The sequence below is a fragment of the Mesoplodon densirostris genome, chromosome 6, assembly GCF_025265405.1.
Source record: "Mesoplodon densirostris isolate mMesDen1 chromosome 6, mMesDen1 primary haplotype, whole genome shotgun sequence".
Lineage (NCBI taxonomy): Eukaryota > Metazoa > Chordata > Mammalia > Artiodactyla > Ziphiidae > Mesoplodon > Mesoplodon densirostris.
The window spans coordinates 50,006,535-50,024,614 of NC_082666.1; positions in this window are offsets into that span (position 1 = coordinate 50,006,535).

Here is an 18,080-nt window from a genome sequence, read left to right on the forward strand (position 1 = left end):
TTTACATTCCCACCAGTAGTGTATGAGTGTTCCCTTTTCTCCACATCCTCTCCAAAATTTATTTGTAGACTTTGAGATAATGGCCATTCTGACAGGTGTGAAATGATACTTCATTGTGGTTTTGATTTGCATCTATCTAATAATTAGCATAGTTGAGCATCTTTTTCATGGGCCTGTTAGCCATCTGTGTCTTCTTTGGGAAAATGTGTGTTCAAGTCTGCCCATTTTTTGATTGGATTGTTTGTTTTTTTGATATTGAGTAGTGTGAGCTCTTTGTATATTTTGGATATTAATTCCTTGTCAGTCACATCATTTGCAAATATTTTCTCCCCATCTGTAGGTTGGCTTTTCATTTTGTTGATGGTTTTCTTTGCTGTGCAAAGTTTTTAAGTTTAATTAGGTCCCATTTGTTTATTTTTGCTATTATTACTTTTGCCTTGGGAGACTGATCCAAGAAAATATTGCTATGATTTATGTCAGAGTGGGTTTTGTTTTTGCCTATGTTCTCTTCTAGGAGTTTTATGGTGTTTTATCTTACATTTACACATTAAACCATTTTAATGGTTTACATTAAAATGGTTTACATTTAAACCATTTAAATTATATTTTTGTATATGGTGTGAGGGAATGTTCTAATTTCATTGTTTCACATGTTGCTGTCCAGCTTTCCCATCATCACTTGTTGACTGTGTTTTCTTTACTGCATATTCTTGCCTCGTTTGTTATAGATTAATTGACCATAGGTGTGTGGGTTTACTTCTGGACTCTCTATTCTGTTCCATTGATCTATATGTCTGTTTTGATTTGTTTTTTCTGTTTGTTTGTTTTTGCCAATACCACACTATTTTGATTACTGTAGCTTTGTAGTATAGTCTGACATCTGAGAGGGTTATACCTCCAGCTTTGTTCTCTTTACTTAGGATTGCTTTGGTAATTCTGGGTCTTTTGTGGTTCCCTGTAAGTTTTGGAATTATTTCTTCTATTTCTTTTTTTTTTTTTAGATGTTGGGGGTAGGGGTTTATTAATTTATTTTTATTTATTTTTGCTGTGTTGGGTCTTCGTTTCTGTGCGAGGGCTTTCTCTAGTTGTGGCAAGTGGGGGTCACTCTTCATCGTGGTGTGCAGGCCTCTCACTATCGCGGCCTCTCTTGTTGCGGAGCACAGGCTCCAGACGCGCAGGCTCAGTAGTTGTGGCTCACGGGCCTAGTTGCTCTGCGGCATGTGGGATCCTCCCAGCCCAGGGCTCGAACCCGTGTCCCCTGCACTAGCAGGCAGATTCTCAACCACTGCGCCACCAGGGAAGCCCTATTTTTTCTATTTCTGTTAAAAATGATCTGGGTATTTTGATAGGGATTACATTAAATCTGTAGATTGCTTTGGGTAGTATGACCATATTAATAATATTGATTATTCCAATACAAGAGCCTAGTGTATCTTTTCATTTTTTAAAATCATCTTCAGTTTCCTTCAACAGTGTTTTATAATTTTCAGCATATAGACCTTTCACTTCCTTCATGATTAAAATCCTAGATTATTTTTGTAGTGATTTTAAACAGGATTTTTTTTTTTTACTTTCTCTTTGCTGTGTCTAGGACTTGCAGTACTATGTTAAATAGAAGTGGTAAAAGTAGGCATCTTTGTCTCTTCTTGAATTTATTGGGAAGGCTTTCATCTTTTCCTCACTGAGTATTATGTTGGCTGTGGGCTTGTCATAAATGGCCTTTTTTATGTTGAAATATGTTCCCTCTATACACACTTTGATGAGAGTTTTTATCATGAATGGATGTTGAATTTTGTCAAATGCTTTTTCTGCATCTATTGAGATGATCATGTGGTTTTTATCTTTCCTTTTGTTGATGTGGTGTATCACATTTATTGATTTTTGTGTGAACCATCCTTGTAGCCCTGGAATAAATCCAACTTGGTCATGTTGTATGATCCATGTTATATATTGTTGGATTAGGTTGCTAATGTTTTCTTAATTTAGGATGATTTTTATATAAATAAATTTTGTTTGGAAAAAATGTAGAATTTCTTCAGGGATTTTTGCTTGAGGCTTGTCTCCCAATCGTAGTAGCACAGCTTGGAGGGTATAGTCTTGATCTGGAAGTACTTTAATGACTATATTTTCCCATGAGGAGGGTGGAAGATTTGGCTGTATAACTTTGAAGAAAGTAAAGTGAACAGGCTGCCTTGGATGTAGTCAGAGCTGAATTTGAGAGAGAAATTCAGGGGTATAAGGGTTGAAATGCTCAAGCCCTCATTTCCTTTCTGAGCATGTTGGGATTTAATCTTTCTGGAATGATTCTATTTTAATTCCATCCCTAACTGGGATATTGACTTGAAGTCAACTTTTTACTCTCTTTTTAGTTCATCTGTATAAGAAGGCTAAGCAAATGACCCCCAAGATTCTTTATAGCTACAAAAATCTATGAATTTCACCTATGTGACATGTTTCCAATAGTGAAGCAGAATGTTTTAGTGGTTACAGTCTCAGGCCCAGTGCAGCATTCCTGGGTTCCCACTTACTGCATATGTCGCCTTGGTAATTTAGGGCAGGTCTCTGGGGCTTTGTTTACTAGTCTGTGAAAAGAGGATGGTGAAACTACTGCTCATGGTATGATGTTGTTATTGAGGTTCATGTATTAATGATGGGAAGAAAGAATGACTTAACGTCAACCATTGCTAACTACATGCTTTGCCATTTCACTGGCCTTGAATTACAGCCCAACAATTATTCAGTTACCTAGGAGTACATTTTATAATATAGATTAAAGTTAAGTATTCTGTGGGTGCTTTGCTTATTATTTTTTAATAATTTAGGATTATGACTAAGATAAGATGTTGGCCTTTCAATGAGAAAGGACATATTGAATAAGACCAGAGTTTTTCCTAAGGAAAGTCCAGACGTTGGCTATAGATATTCCCTTTTGTATTTCTCTGCATGGGTGCAATGGTAGCCTGTTCAAGTAAGTGTTCTGGTTTAGGTATTGAGAAGATGCCAAAATTATGCATGCTTTAAAACCTATGGATATGTCTTAATTTGTAACACCTAATGATTATTGTCTGTTACTCATCATACAGATATATACATCACAGTTTCTGCCAACCAGTATTAATCAGCAAAGTAGTGGCAAGAAATAATATTGAGGGAGGATTGCCTGAATGATATGAATATTTTTCATTCATGAATATAGCTTAAATTTTATCAGTGGATTAAATAAGACTATTAAAATCTTTGTGTTTACTCTATAGAAGTACTTTCACTGAACCGCAGCTTGAATCAATACAATCAACTTACACTGATTTGTGTTACAGATGTTAGAAACCCATGCTTACATTTATTGTAGTAATGTTATTTATGGTATGGTTTTTCTTCATCCTTTATAAAGTTTCTCCATTAAGGGACAAGGGAAGACAATACTTCCCTCCAGTCTCAGCACTCCAAAGGGGAGGGTTTCTCCTGGCAACTTGTTTATTTTTAACATCATTCCAGTAGATCATGTAACAGATTTATTTACAGGTACTTTTAGGGTGCTTGGAAGCTCAGAACCAAATCTGTTGCACGTGTCAGCAAGTAAATAGGATTGAATGATATATATATGGTAGTGAAGCATAACTGCTTTGGGATCAGTCTAGGCATGGATCCCATCTCTTTTATTTGGACCTAGGGTAGATTTGGTCAGGATGCCACCTTATTTTTTTTCAGTGTTTATATTATGGTGCTATGGTGAAGATTAAGTAAGATAATCACTTAATATATTAATACACATTCTTGCTAAGTGTTAGCTATTGTCAATAGTAAATAAGAAGTTCCCAAGAAGCACCTCTTTTTCTGCCACCTTTCGTGGCTTACCAACACACACACACACACATTTATGCATGTATTCATTCAGTAAACATTTACTGAGTGTCTATTATGTTCACTTATTACTCCTATGTCTGAGTAAACAATACAGATAAGATCCTTGTTGTCATACAGCTTATGTTCTAAATGGGTGTTGTAGGGTATGGAGTTCATTAACAATAAAAATAGGTGAAAGAAAATATTTGGTAATAATAAGTTCTAAGCTGGAAGTAAAACAAGTTAAGAGCCTGAGGAGCTACTTCAAATTGTGTGTCAGAAAAGGCCTCACTGTAGAGGTGACATTTTCATCAGGAGCATAAATGATAAGAATGAGCCACCTGTGCAATATCTGTAGGAAGAGCTTTCAGAAGGAAGGAAGATCTAAGTCCCAGTAGTCTAACTAGAGAGATTCCAAGGTGCTGTGGGATAGCCATCAATGAACATTTATGCATGTAGGCATGGGACTGCCTTATCTTCCTTTCACTCTGAAAGGCCGAGGCCTTCCTACATGGAGAAGCCCAGTCATCTTTCTTACTAACACACTCTTCTCCTTTCTATCTTACCTCCACATGGTAAACTGACTGAGGGCTTACTCCCTAGGCAGCTAGCTCCCTCTTATCTGTATTTTCCTTTAAGACATCTGATCTGATCAGTGTCAGATATACAATTTGGGCTTGAATTTGGAGTGGAGTAGCAGAAATCTCTCAGGCTTCTAACCAAAGTCCTGGTTCCAACCCAGTTTATCACAGTTCTCCATCTTAGCATTTAGGTCCCAAACACTGTAATAAGAAAGTGGAACTTTGCCCAATTGCCAGCGTTCCTTGTAGACAGCTCCCTTAGGAATGACACAAAGAGTAGCCCCGTGGTCTGAGAAAGGAGTCCCATAGTCCTGGATTACCCTAGCCATTAGCTCCTTGTTTTCAAGTAGGTAGTAACTTTATCCTTAGCATTATTGAACCAGTTCAGTTTAAAAAATTGTCCTCACTTATTTTTACCTTACACCAAAAACAACGTAACCATCTCAAATCCTTTTAGGAATAAGCAGAACACAACACACTCTCTCAATGTAATTTCTTACTTCTGTTTACTAAATACCTCATATTACCTATCGGTGGCATTTTTGTTCCTTATGAATGTCACAATCTCATCAATCTTAATAAGGCACTTAAATACCTCAGTCCTCTTTGTGATTATCAGTTCAGATATAATCTCAGGTTGATTCTTCCAGGAATATTGGTCCACTTTTTGTGCTTATTTCAACCCTATACTGGTCCTCATGCATCCCGTGGGCCCAATAGTTTGATCCCTTCATGACTCAACAGTTATCTTCAGTGCATAGCATACAGGGGAAGAGAAAGGAACTAAAATTAAAAATGACCTTTTAAAACGCTTTACATTTTCTTTCTATACCCATATGTTGTCAATGATCAGTGTTTTATTGGAAGAAGTGAAAGTATTAATAGCTGTTTTGGAGATTTGAAGAGGAGGACCTTATTTCAGTGTTTGATTTGCAGCTTCTTCAAGGCCCTTCCCAGTACTTTGTTCAAAGTAAGAGTTGAGGTGCATTGAATCGGCTTTGCATTTGCTGCATGCCTTTCCCACAGGGCATGGGGGTAGCTAATCAAAATACAACTGCAAGTCACCATGCTTACAGCATCATCATTTTATCACCAGAAAAGAGGCTTGAAATGAATTTAAGTACCTGGGTTTTTTTGTCTGACAGATATAATTTCTGCCCTATATTTTCTCCTTATCCTCCCAGTTATGGAAGATAACAGGAAAAATAGTAAGTGTCCTGTGAACCCTTACACTACTACCCTCAATATGTGAAGCTCTATTAGTAATTTTGTATTCCAACTCTGTGAAAACTGTTTTCCGAGGAAAAATGGATTTTCCTTCAGAACGTTGGAAATCAGAATCTTTGTCCACTGAGTGAGCTAAAGTTTAAATGATAATGGATCTCAGTAGAAACAGGAGAACATCATTTTTGTATCAATATTCATACAATTTCTATAACATTGCCGTGTGCCAAGCATTATTTTAAGCACTTTAAATTTACTTTATTAATCCGTGTAATAGCCTTATGAAAGGAAAATTATCATTATCCCCATTCTGCAGATGAACAAACTGAGGGCTGAAGAAATTAAATAACTTGCCCAAGATCACACAACTGATAAATACAATATGTGACCTAACAAGATGCACTTATCAACAAAGGCGTACAACAAAAGACTATTTCTTGAGAGACTGTAGGCCACAATGACAATAATGTAGTCATTGCAGAATGAAAAATGCTTCTCTTGGTGCTCTATCCTCAAAATTTCCCATCAATTGATAAGTTACGTGAGGAGGAACGACTTTAGAGATTGATAAAAAAGTTTATAATATGAAGTTAAGTCTGTATCAAGAAAACTTTAGAGAAAGTAGTAGAAAGAAAGGCCTCAATTCCTCATGCTTGCAGACTAAGTAGTTTTGCCGCCCAAGTCTAAATTTCCCCCTCAGAAAGAAAGATAAGATTAATCTCAGCAAGTCTCTGGTAAACCTATTTACATCGGGCCTCCCTCTGGATTCTGATTACATTTTGCCCTACTGTTGTGTGACACCTAGCATCCTTGGAATCTTTTTATGACTCTGAGTGCATGCTCCATGTGTAATTTACAACAGCATTTAAAAAATTGCAACACCTAATTAATTCACCAATCAGCTGTCAGAGCCTGTGATCTTTTCCTAGTTCACTGTCGAGTTCCCTGTGGGAGAATCAGTATTCTGAAAGTGCCATTTCCATTATGCTGTGTGGTATTAGAGCAGAGTGCTAAGTTATGCTGCTCATTCATGGAGAATGTGCCATCCTCATGAGTGCCTTGATGACTTTGTTAAAAATATCTTCTGCCACCCTTGTTCTCATGAATACTCTGGCTCTGCAGCACAATGGGTTTGCACAGTGCCATGAATTAAGAGAAGGGAGATCAGTGTATCTCAGCTTCAAACCTGTGCATTTTCCCTTGAGTTTTTCCATTTTATCCTTAAGAAACTTGATCCTGTTTAATTTTTTTAAAGTAATTTATAATCCATCTTCTCAGGTTTGATCATTTTTAAAGACTTTCTTGTCTCAAATATTCCAAAATGGGGAATTTTGTACACAATAGAAATAATCATGGCTCCCATCTCATGGGTTTACAAAATTATGACCAGGTAAATGCATATTATGAGTACTTTCAGAAAAAAAGAAACATAGGAAGGAAATAAATAACACTTGTAGAATCAGTTTATTTATGATTAATATCTGCTTTCATGATTGCATGATTGAGTTTTTAGCTGAGTAACAAACTACCCCCAAACTCACTTGCTTAACCCAGTGAGCATTTAATTATTTCTCATAGGTCTGTGGGTCAGTGGGCAGTTGGGGGATCCTGGGCTCGACTGATTTCAGTTGAACTTGCTCAGACCCAGAAGGTCAGCTTTGTGTAGGCCAGGGCTGGCTAGTCTAGGATGGCTTCACTCACTTATTTGTACAGTTTTCTGGCTGAGACAATAGGGTAACTGGGCCACTTCTCTCTCATCACATAGTTGATTAGCTTGGACAAATTCATAGAGGATGACAGGGTTTCAAGACAAAGAATAGAAGCATTCAAGACTTTTCCAGGCCGTATGCTTTTGCTGTTGGCCAAAAGAAGTCACAAGTCCAGCCCAGATACAAGGAGTGGACAAATGGACTCCACCTCTTGATGACAGTAGCTGAAAAGTAACAATACAAAGGGCGTGGATACAGGCAGGAGTGAAAAACTGAGGCATTTTTGCAGTCTGCCATACTTAACTATCTAGCAGAGCTTAATGATCATCTAGACATGACCCAGGTTTATTTTTTTTAACATCTTTATTGGAGTATAATTGCTTTACAATGGTATGTTAGTTTCTGCTAGACTTATTCTTCCTGACTTCAAAACTTATTGCAAAGCTACAGCAATCAAAACACTGGTACTGGCTTAAAAACAGACATATGGACCAATAGACTAGAATAGAAAGCCCCAAAACAAACCTTCAAATATATGGTTAAATACTTTTTTACAAGAGTACCAAGAACATTCAATGGGGAAGACACTCTTTTCAATTAATGGTCTTGGGAAAACTGGAAAATCACATGCAAAAGAATGTAGTGGGAATCTTATTACATAGCCATATGCAAAAGTTAATTCAAATGGGCCAAAGACCTAAATGTAAGAGTTGAAACTACATAACTGTTAGACAAACATATAGAACAGAAGTTTCACAACATTAGATTTGACAATTTCTTGGCTATGACATCAAAAGCATAGCTAAAAAAAAATAGACCAATTGACCACATAAAAAGTACAATCTTTTGTGCATCAAAGGACCCTATTAACAGAATTGAAAGCAGGGACTCAAGGAGATATTTGTACACCAATGTTTATAGCAGCATTGTTCATAATTGCAGAAGTCTAAGCAACCTAAATGTCCATTGATGGATGAATGTATAAATAAAATGTAGTATGGAATACAATGGAATATTACTCAGTCTTAAAAAGGAAGGAACTTCTGACATGTTCAACATAGGTAAACCTTAAAGACTTTATGTTAAGTGAAATAAGCCAGACACAAAAGGGCAAATACTGTGTGATTCTACTCATACGAGGTCCCTAGAATAGTCAAAGTCATAGATAACAGAAAATAGCATGGCTTGGGGGTGGGGTAAATGAGGAATTATTATTTAATGGGTATAGAGTTTCTGTTTTGCAAGATGAAAAGAGTTCTATGGATGGTAGTTATGTCAGCACAAGAATGTGAATGTACCACTGAATGGTATAGTTGAAAATGGCTTAAATGGTAAATTTTATTTTATATCTATGTAACTATAATTAAGTAAATTAAAGCAAACCAACAAAATGAAAATCCTCAATACTTATCTCACAGTTTCTGTGGGTCAGGAATCAGGAGTGACTGAGCTGGATGGTTTTGGATCAGAGTGTCACGTGGTTGTTGACAAGCAGCAATCATATAAAGGATTACCTAGCCTTAATGATCCATTTCCATGAAGACTCACTCACATAGCTGTTGGCTGGAGGACTCAATTCCTCACTATGTGGACCTATCCATCGTTTTGCTTGGTGTCTTCATAGCATACTGGCTAATATCACTCCTCATAGTGAGTGACCTAAAAGAGAGTACAAGGAGGAAGCCATGATTCCTCTTAAAATCTTAGAAGTGATATCCTTTTATTTCTACCACATTCTGTTTGTTAGAAGTGAGTCACTAAGTATAGTCAACACTCAACGAGAGAGGAATTAGGCTAAGAGGAACATCAAAGATTTGTGAACGTATCTTAAAACTATCTTAGACATTTTTCAAGTTTTGCTCATTGTCCCAACGATGTCCTTTATAACAATAGAAAGGGTAGGATCACCCGTCTTTTTTTTGTGTTCTTTAATCTCAGTCTTTGTCTTTAATGACATTGGCATTTCAGAAGAATGTGGCCAGTTGTTCTATAGATTGTCTCTTAGTTTGAATATCTGATGTTCCCTCGTGATTAGATTCAGCTATGCATTTTGGTAGGAGTATTTCAAAGGTAATATTCTCATTGCACCATACAAGGAGGCCCACGATGTCAACTTTTCTCATTACTGGTGGTATTAATTTTAATCATCTGGTTGGTGGTTGGTGGTGACTGCTGGTTTCTCTATCATATAGTTAGTATCTTTTTTTGTGTGATTAATAAGATGCCTTTGAAATCCTGTTTTTTTTCCCTTTGTAATCAGTAAGGTCCTTTGAGCCTATGTGAATATTGTTATCCAATTAGTCATTGAATTTTAACCCACTTGCTTTAGAATAAATATTTAAATTTTTTTGTCAGATCATTAAGGCATTTAAAAACATGTTTGATTTTGTGTTTTAATATTTTATCTAATATTTTAGGTTGTCTTCAGCATGAGGGTCAGTCAGGATATCTTTTCACCAACTGCTAGAAACCAAAACAGTGTTTCCTATTCTAATACCTATCTGTACAGCCAGTATTAAATTATTTTATTGTTTCTCAAAGCTTTGGCTATTGTCACAGGGCATTGTGGTTACTACTTACTTGTTAAAATTTGGAGGTACTTCTCTCTAATTATTCATATCAAATTGTTCCCCAAATTATCTTTCCATAAGCACCTTATGGAAAGGATTTATAGCCTATTCCAAACTTCCTCCTAAGAGTAACTCAGTAAGTTGGATCACCATTAAATGATAACATTTTTACATAGCGATATGTGCCTAATGATAATAATAGCTAATAATCATTGAGTGCTTGCTATATTTCAACATTCTAGATGCATTTGCAAGAATTAACTCATTTAATCCTTTCAACATTTTATGAACTGGATGTCATTATTATTCCTGTTTCACTGACGGAGAGTAAATAATGGTATAGCTGTGAGTCAAATTCAGGCAGTCTGTCTCCAGAAGTTGTACCCTTAATTGTGCATTACTGCCATGAAGAGGATTGCCTCCTGAAAAGCTATGAGTTATTTGTAACCCTCAATATGAATGTAAAATTCCAAGGCATGGGAAGCTGAAATTAGAAGGGAACATAAAAAGCATTCCTTTTTTGCCCAGCTAAAGTAATTGAAGCTTAAAAAAAGTTAGCTTATTTACTATTTAGGGATAAAGTTGAGGCAAAATTTAGGTCTCCTGATGCCCAATCAATCCTGTTCACTTTCCATCATATCATAGTGTAAGTGTCTGGTAAAATGAAAATAAATACCCTACACTCAATTATTTCACCAGGGGCAATGATATAACTCAACAATATCAGTTTCAAAGTTGAATTCTAAAATAAATATGCTACATATGCCATACATTAATTAAACATGAACTGCTTTTGCTTGCTTTCTTAGAACATAAAAGGGCTTTGAGGGAATGATTTGGATGACCCATATATTTTTGCTCAGACAATCTGGTTAGTTCAAACAGTACTTTTTGCCCTAAGGAAATATATTTGACATAATTTCTCTGCTCATTTGTTTAAAAGTAATCTTTGTTAATACAATTTTTGAACATACTATGGAAAAAGTCTTCTCTGGTTATCAAGTAGATAAAATATGCAACTATAAAGAACCATTGTGTACATAACCCACTTAGCAAAACATTCAAGTTATTTATACTATTTAGTATTGGCATGAGAAACTGATCAACTTATAGAGTATAGTTGGCAGTATTCATTGAGTCTTGATTTCCAGGGGTCGAATTGCCATTATTTTTGTTACAGTATTGTTTTATATTGCATTGATAGTTTTAAAGTGGTGTTCAAGGCACCTCCATATTTGGTGGCTTCCCTATGATATTTAGCAAAGAATGATGTTCAAAATGGGCGTGTCATGTGCTCTGATGAATCAGAAGGGGAACCAACCATTCAGAACACAGATCAGCCAAAATTAATGCCAGGTTGTGTATATTATATTGGATGAATTTGAGCTCTAATGTACATAGTGAAGGTATGGTGATAAAGATGCTCTTATATCTTACCCTCTTATTTGTATTGTGTTGATATTCCTTTTTTTTTCTTTTTCTTTTTTTTTTTTGTGGTACGCGGGCCTCTCACTGTTGTGGCCTCTCCCGTTGTGGAGCACAGGCTCTGGATGCGCGGGCTCAGCAGCCATGGCTCGCGGGCCCAGCCACTCCGCGGCATGTGGGATCTTCCCGGACCGGCGCACGAACCCGTGTCCCCTGCATCGGCAGGCGGACTCTCAACCACTGTGCCACCAGGGAAGCCCTGTGTTGATATTCTTATATTGATTTTTCTCCTCATTAGTATATCTCCTCCTAGTAGCACAAGCTTACTTGAAAGGGAAATACAGCATACAAACACTGAGTGTAGAAGCAGAATGGTGGTGGTTGTTTATGAGCTGATTGAGTTTTTGTATCCTGTGATGGAGATGTCTAGTGCTCTCACTTCATTTCCCTCTCCTTCTAGGCACACTAGAGGAATATACTTCTCCATCCCCTTACTGTTGGGTTGGGCCATGTGGCTCTTTTGATCAATGGGATCTGAGGAGAAGTGGTTGAATGGGTCATACCAGAGCTTAAGAATTTAATTGCAAGGATTTCTTTCCTTGCCAAGATGACTGAGGAGGTCTCTTGCTCCCAGATTATGGAGCCTCCATCAATTTGGAAACCTGAGTGATAAGTGAAGCAGTCCCATGTGGGACTTTCAATTAGTATAGGTAGCATTAGTGAGAAATAAACTTCTGTTTAGGTGGGCCACTGAATTTTGGGGTTTGTTTGTAACAATACTCTGACTAATACATGTCCAGCAGAATGCTTAATAAATATTTATGAATTAAAGAATTAAACTCTCTCTTATATTATCTAAATAATTTGAGGTTGATTATAAATTATAGATAATAGAATATTCTTCTAGATTTTATCTTGAGTTTCACTATGTCTTTATTATCAATTCAATTAACAGATTTCCCCCCTAAATTTAATATATATCCTAACCCTGATGCTCCAAACTTCAGATTTGGTGTTCTCACTTTAATGCTTTTGCCTCTAATTCTAACACGCTATGGCTGTTGTCTCTCAAGGATTTTGTAAGTAAAGGATCAAATATTCCCTCCATCTCTCTCTCTCCTTTCTTTCTTTCCTCATAAATGGGTGCCTTTAATCTTCCTGAGGAACAGCGTCTTTCCTTTTTTTCTGGGATTTTGGGAACATGCCTTACTAGATAAAAAGGAAATGACCAACTCACTGCCTAAAGAACCAGACACACTTTGTGTTCTGTAATTCTATTAGGTCTGTAAAGAGAGACAAGGCATGGTTTTGGAGGGATTCTCCCCTCATCATTTGAGATTAATGTCCATTGTCAAATAGAGAGCATTGGCCCATATAGATTAGAAATTCAGGAATCTGTTTCTCTTCCTGTAGCAGCCCATTCCCTTATGAGTCCCAGAAGCACTGTGAACTTTTAGCTAGACTTGTAGAAATTGCCAGAAAGGAACAAAACAACTTAGGTAATGTGAGTTTCAGCAGTGTCAAGCTTCATTTTGGTAAGATTTTTGAACTTTTAGAAAATGCCAACTCCATAATTGGTGTTTTATAAATGAAAAAAGAGTCATAAATAGTTGCCTTTGAAAGACATTGACTTAACACAACTCAGTAAATCATTGTTTAACGTCTGTGTCTTAAATAATATGAGACTATTCTGGGAGGAGGACAGTGGGAGGAAAATGGCGTAATATGCAAAGATAAAGCATGTTACCGTGTTTATACATTAGTAGAGAAAAAGGACATATGCAGAAACTATTGTCATGTAAGAGAGGATATGATATCTTTGGAATGAAGTTCTATGATAATAAAGTATAAAGAGAGTTAAATTAAAATTAAAAAAAACTGAGGGCTAGGTAACTGTTAAGGTAGCCTTGGAAGATTAGATTTTAATACAAATAAATAAAGGAGTTAAAGACTATAGACCAGAAGACACTGATATGGTATGGGGATGGTGAATTGTTACAGGTTGCAGAGGCTGGAGAACTGAATGGATGTGTCTGTGTGGAAATGGATAAATACAAGATGGAAGCTTATCAGAAGCAAGTAATACAGGAGTCTGCCTTGAAGGCAATGGGAGAGGGGCCCACTGTACATTTTAGAATAGAAAAATGAAATGATGTAAAGAGACTGTTAGTTTTTGGAAAATTAAGTTTTACTAAAATATAATATTTAATATGGTCTCACCTCCCTCAAATCTCTCTACAAGTTCAATTTTGCATCAGGGAGTGTTGAGTAGGCTCAAGCCTTCAGAGAGCTCTGGTGAACAATGTAGTGGGTGGTAGATTTACCAGCATCTTCTTTTCTTCATTTTATTGATGGTAAGCATGGTGGAGCAAAGTAAAATTAGTAGAGGTTCTTAGAGAAATTGCATTGTGACTCAGAAGCAGACAGTCTAGAGGCCAGTCTTGTCCTTCTGTTTACTAATCACATGAACCTTGGTGGAGTCAATCTCTAAACCTATTAAACTCCCTGCCCTGCCCTGCTCAAAAAGCACTATAACTATATAGTGTACCTTGTGTGAGCAAGTTATGTCCACAGGTGACTCATCAAGACATCATGGTAAAGCTGTTAAAGAATAAGACAGAGTGGTCCTCTTTTTCACTAATCCATGATTTTCAAATATATCCCATATTAGTAGAGCCTTTAAGATGAACTGGTAAACCAGAAAAAAAAAAAAAGCCATTCTTTGCTTTCCCCATAAGATTAGTATTAAAATAAAAATATAGTAACAGTGAGTACCATGGTTAGGGGAAATGTAACTCCTGTCTCCTACTTATAAAATGTATGTATGTGCCAGTTGGTATGTTTGTTTGTTTGTTGAGATTATACAGAAGGGACTCATTGAGTAGACAAAAGCAGAGAGAAGGAAACAACCAGGGAAGCAGAAATGTCAATGAAATAGAAATTTCACCAGAAAGCAGGACCTCAGAGTCACAACAGAAGTGCAAATTTGCAAAATTATTAGAGAAGCATTGAACTTCCTTCAGGGCTTTGTCTAGTGGGGTGGAGACAAGCTTCTTTAAATCTCAGAGGACAGGGTGACCTCATCTAAAGTAGGATTTCAATCAGCCTTGGGGAATATTCACAGTTACTAGAGGATGAAAGAGGGAAAAGTCAAGCCCCAGTGCCATGCAACCAGCACTACATTTGAGAATTTGGAGGATTAAATCTTGGCTTTAATCCACAAATATTGTAACTGAGCTCCCTGAATGACAAGCTAACAAGCAACCCAGTTTAGACCTTCAGATTAGGAAAGAAAATAGCCTCACCCTACACATAGCCCACTTGTCTCATTTCTCTAAAAAATGCTCAATTCATTTTCGTAAGGTAGATATTCATTTAAGGAGCATTTATTAAACACCACATATGGTCCAGAAAACCAATGAGCTTAATAAAAACCTGAAACATACTATTATTTATACATTAAGCTCAATAATGATTACTTAACTATCCCATCGACCAGGCAAATAAATTCTTCTGACCGGTAGTTTATAACTATACTCTAAAGTGATATGTTGTTTGACTTTAATTTTCATATGCAATCATGCTTTAACAGATTAAAAGAAAGCAACTGCCCTCCTCCTTAAAGTACAGTAGAGTGATCACATCTCCCAGATCTTTGGTGTCATTAGTCCAATACTATCTACTCCTTAAATCATTCCTCAATTGAAACATGTAAAACAAAAACAAAAATACAAGGATATATGTCTGCGTGTGTGTGTATACACGCTAGTTATATGCAGAGAATTTACCAAATTATTCTTTTTTTAGAGAAATGAGACAAGTGGACAATGTGAAGGGTGAGGTTTTAAATTTTATTCGTTTAAATTTTCTTTCAAAATAATTCTTACGGAAAGAGACTATGCACTGTCATAAAAGATCTGGAGCAATTATTAAGAGGCAGAATTATAAGGTAAATGGATTATATAGTGTGTTTTTTAAAAAGCATCTTCTGGACTGAATTTATGGGATGTTTCTTTGATTTCTCATGGAAACCAGTTTTCTCATCTTTATGTTTGAGAATAACAAATTACTGTCATCCTACAGTGAACTTCCACACATATTGTTTTGTGCTTTACACATAAACTAGGATACTGTTCACTCCGGCTTGTCTTGTGCTCAGGCATTTTACATCTGCAGTCCCACTATTGTGAAGCCTTCTGTTTACAGTACATGTTTCTACATCTTGGTCTCATTTTATTTAAATACTCTGCTGTGGTTGATTAACCACAAGCTATATCAGCAGTAAAAAGAAAGAAAAAGAAATAACTTCATACAGAATTATTGTCAATAGAAGGTGACATAGGCTGAAGTAATAATAAAAGTTAAATGGAGAATATATCAAGTTAATGTATGGCATAAACCCAAACTCCATGGAAGGTTTGGTTTATTGTGATGTTAGGGGAAGCAAGCATAGCTTTAAAAAGCTAAGTATTTTTGAATTCCTGAAGGACAAAGTAACCTTTATATAAATGCCACCTACTGAGAGACTAAGATGAAATTTTAGTAGGTCTGTGTAATTTTCTTGTTAATGATGTTATAACATTCCACATCTTTATAATAAACAGGTACAAGTGTAGATTCAGGAATAAAATGTCATCTCCTGCTATAGGAAGCTAGTAGGAAATAAAATATGTTATCAAGCTTTATTTATAAAGCCATGCCCAGAGACAGGAAACAATTCTGTATTATTGACACTGATTATATCAGTCACTTGCAAAGAAAAATAAGCACCAAATATTAGAACTGGCAGTGCACCTGTTACAGCTGAAAAGTTAGTTACAGGTAAATTTTAAAATATATTATCTTACTCAGTGGGGAATAAACACAGGAAAACTATCAGCCTAATAGAGCAGCCACAGCAACTTATTATGGGAAGTGGTAGGTGTTCGGACCCACCCTCTAATATTCTGAGTGTGATAGATAGCAGGGCAACTGAGCGTTTCCATACTATGTCACTATGTATCATTTTTGAGTGGGATTAAAAGACTGAATGTGCATGGTGTTTGCATACTCTAGGCATCAATAGTGCCGGTAGCAAATAGCAGGCATCACCAGCATAAGCTGGCTCAGAGACAGACTTACACCTGTGGTGTCTTTTCTGTTTTGGATGTTAAAATGAAGGGATGCTGGAGAGAATCCAGTCAGGACTTTTCTCAGCTGAGTCACCACAGTTTAGAATTATATCCCTTAACTTCCCAGAACCAGAAACTGTGTGTTGTCAGTGAATTCAATGATGAACTCATATTTATTAAACTTTCAAAGGTGTGGTACATAAATTAGAAATACTAATTTATGAATACGAATTCTTTCCAGTGATTAAAAGGCTTAAAACCCTGCCAAGAGCAAACTATTCTCTCCCAGTAACCAGCTATATAGGAAACTAAATCACCAAATAGAAAGCTACTTTGATGGTATTAAAAAATGCATAAGAATGGTTTAAAGGTAATATTTCGTGAGAAATTATTTCTAGTTTACACTAGAGAACTGAACTCATCAAGCCCTCTAAATCCCATTATCTTCTCCCTTGAACAGTACTAAATGCTTGACAAAACAGGGCTTCTCTGGATTTCTTGGATCAACTTCTATCTGATCCTTTCTCTTGGCATATATCACTTTTAGATTGATTTTCATCAAAGTTTGTTAAAGACTGCTTTTGCTTTGCTGGTTTAAGATTCACTGTTTTCTTATACTTTCTGAATTAGCCCAGCTCTCTGAGTTCTCGAAGTGTTTATTGTGCAAATTTCAACTCGCATAGTATTGAAGACTCCAGACTCACCAACCTCACTCCCCTCAATCACAGTGATATACATGTGTGCTGTAGAATGACTATCCCAACATCTTTGCTTCATTTCTCTAACCTCAAAAGTGGTTCCAGCCAACAAATACTAGGAAAATAGAGTCCTGGATGATATAGATGGAGGAACAGACCTTTCCATGACCTCTCACTTTGAGGAAAATATGTAAGCGTGGGGTCCTAGAGTGCTTCCCTGGGAGTCCATGGAGATTTTTCCTCGCAATAAGTAAAAATGCTAGTAGCTACTGTTTATGAAGGACCTGCTCTGAGCCAGTCAATATTACTAAGCAGTTTACCTACAGTTTGTAATTTGATCTTGACAACAGTTGAATGTGATAGATATTATTAAATTCATTTGAAAATTAATAAACTGAAGCTCAGAGAAATTAAGATAAATAGTTAAAGTTATTAAACTCAGTAAGAGATCCAGTATTCAACTCAGGTCTGTCTAGCTCTCAAGCTTGACACTCTAAACAGTCTGCCCACCCCTTCCAAGGTATTTACTAATGAGGTTAGGAGCATGGATTCATTCTGGACTCTTGTAATTACCCTGAGTCTGCCTCAAGTTTTATCCACCCCATGCTGCACTTTTACATGAGAACTTGATTATGGTCTGATATTAGGCTCTATTTTCACTAGATGAGGCTACCTAAATCTTATAAAATGCGTAATATGTCTTCCTACACATCAATTATCATTTCTTATTTTGTCCTTGGAGCCATTCTCCTCACGTAATATGTCTAGAGGGTTGCTGTCTAATGAAGTCTTTGGTCTCTAACAATGGACTGTTTACTATATTCTTACTGACCTTGAACTATTTGATAACAATGCTGCCAGTCACAGTGAAATAACTGGGGCCCTTCCCTCCTATCAAGTTGCTACCATTGGTAGGTCC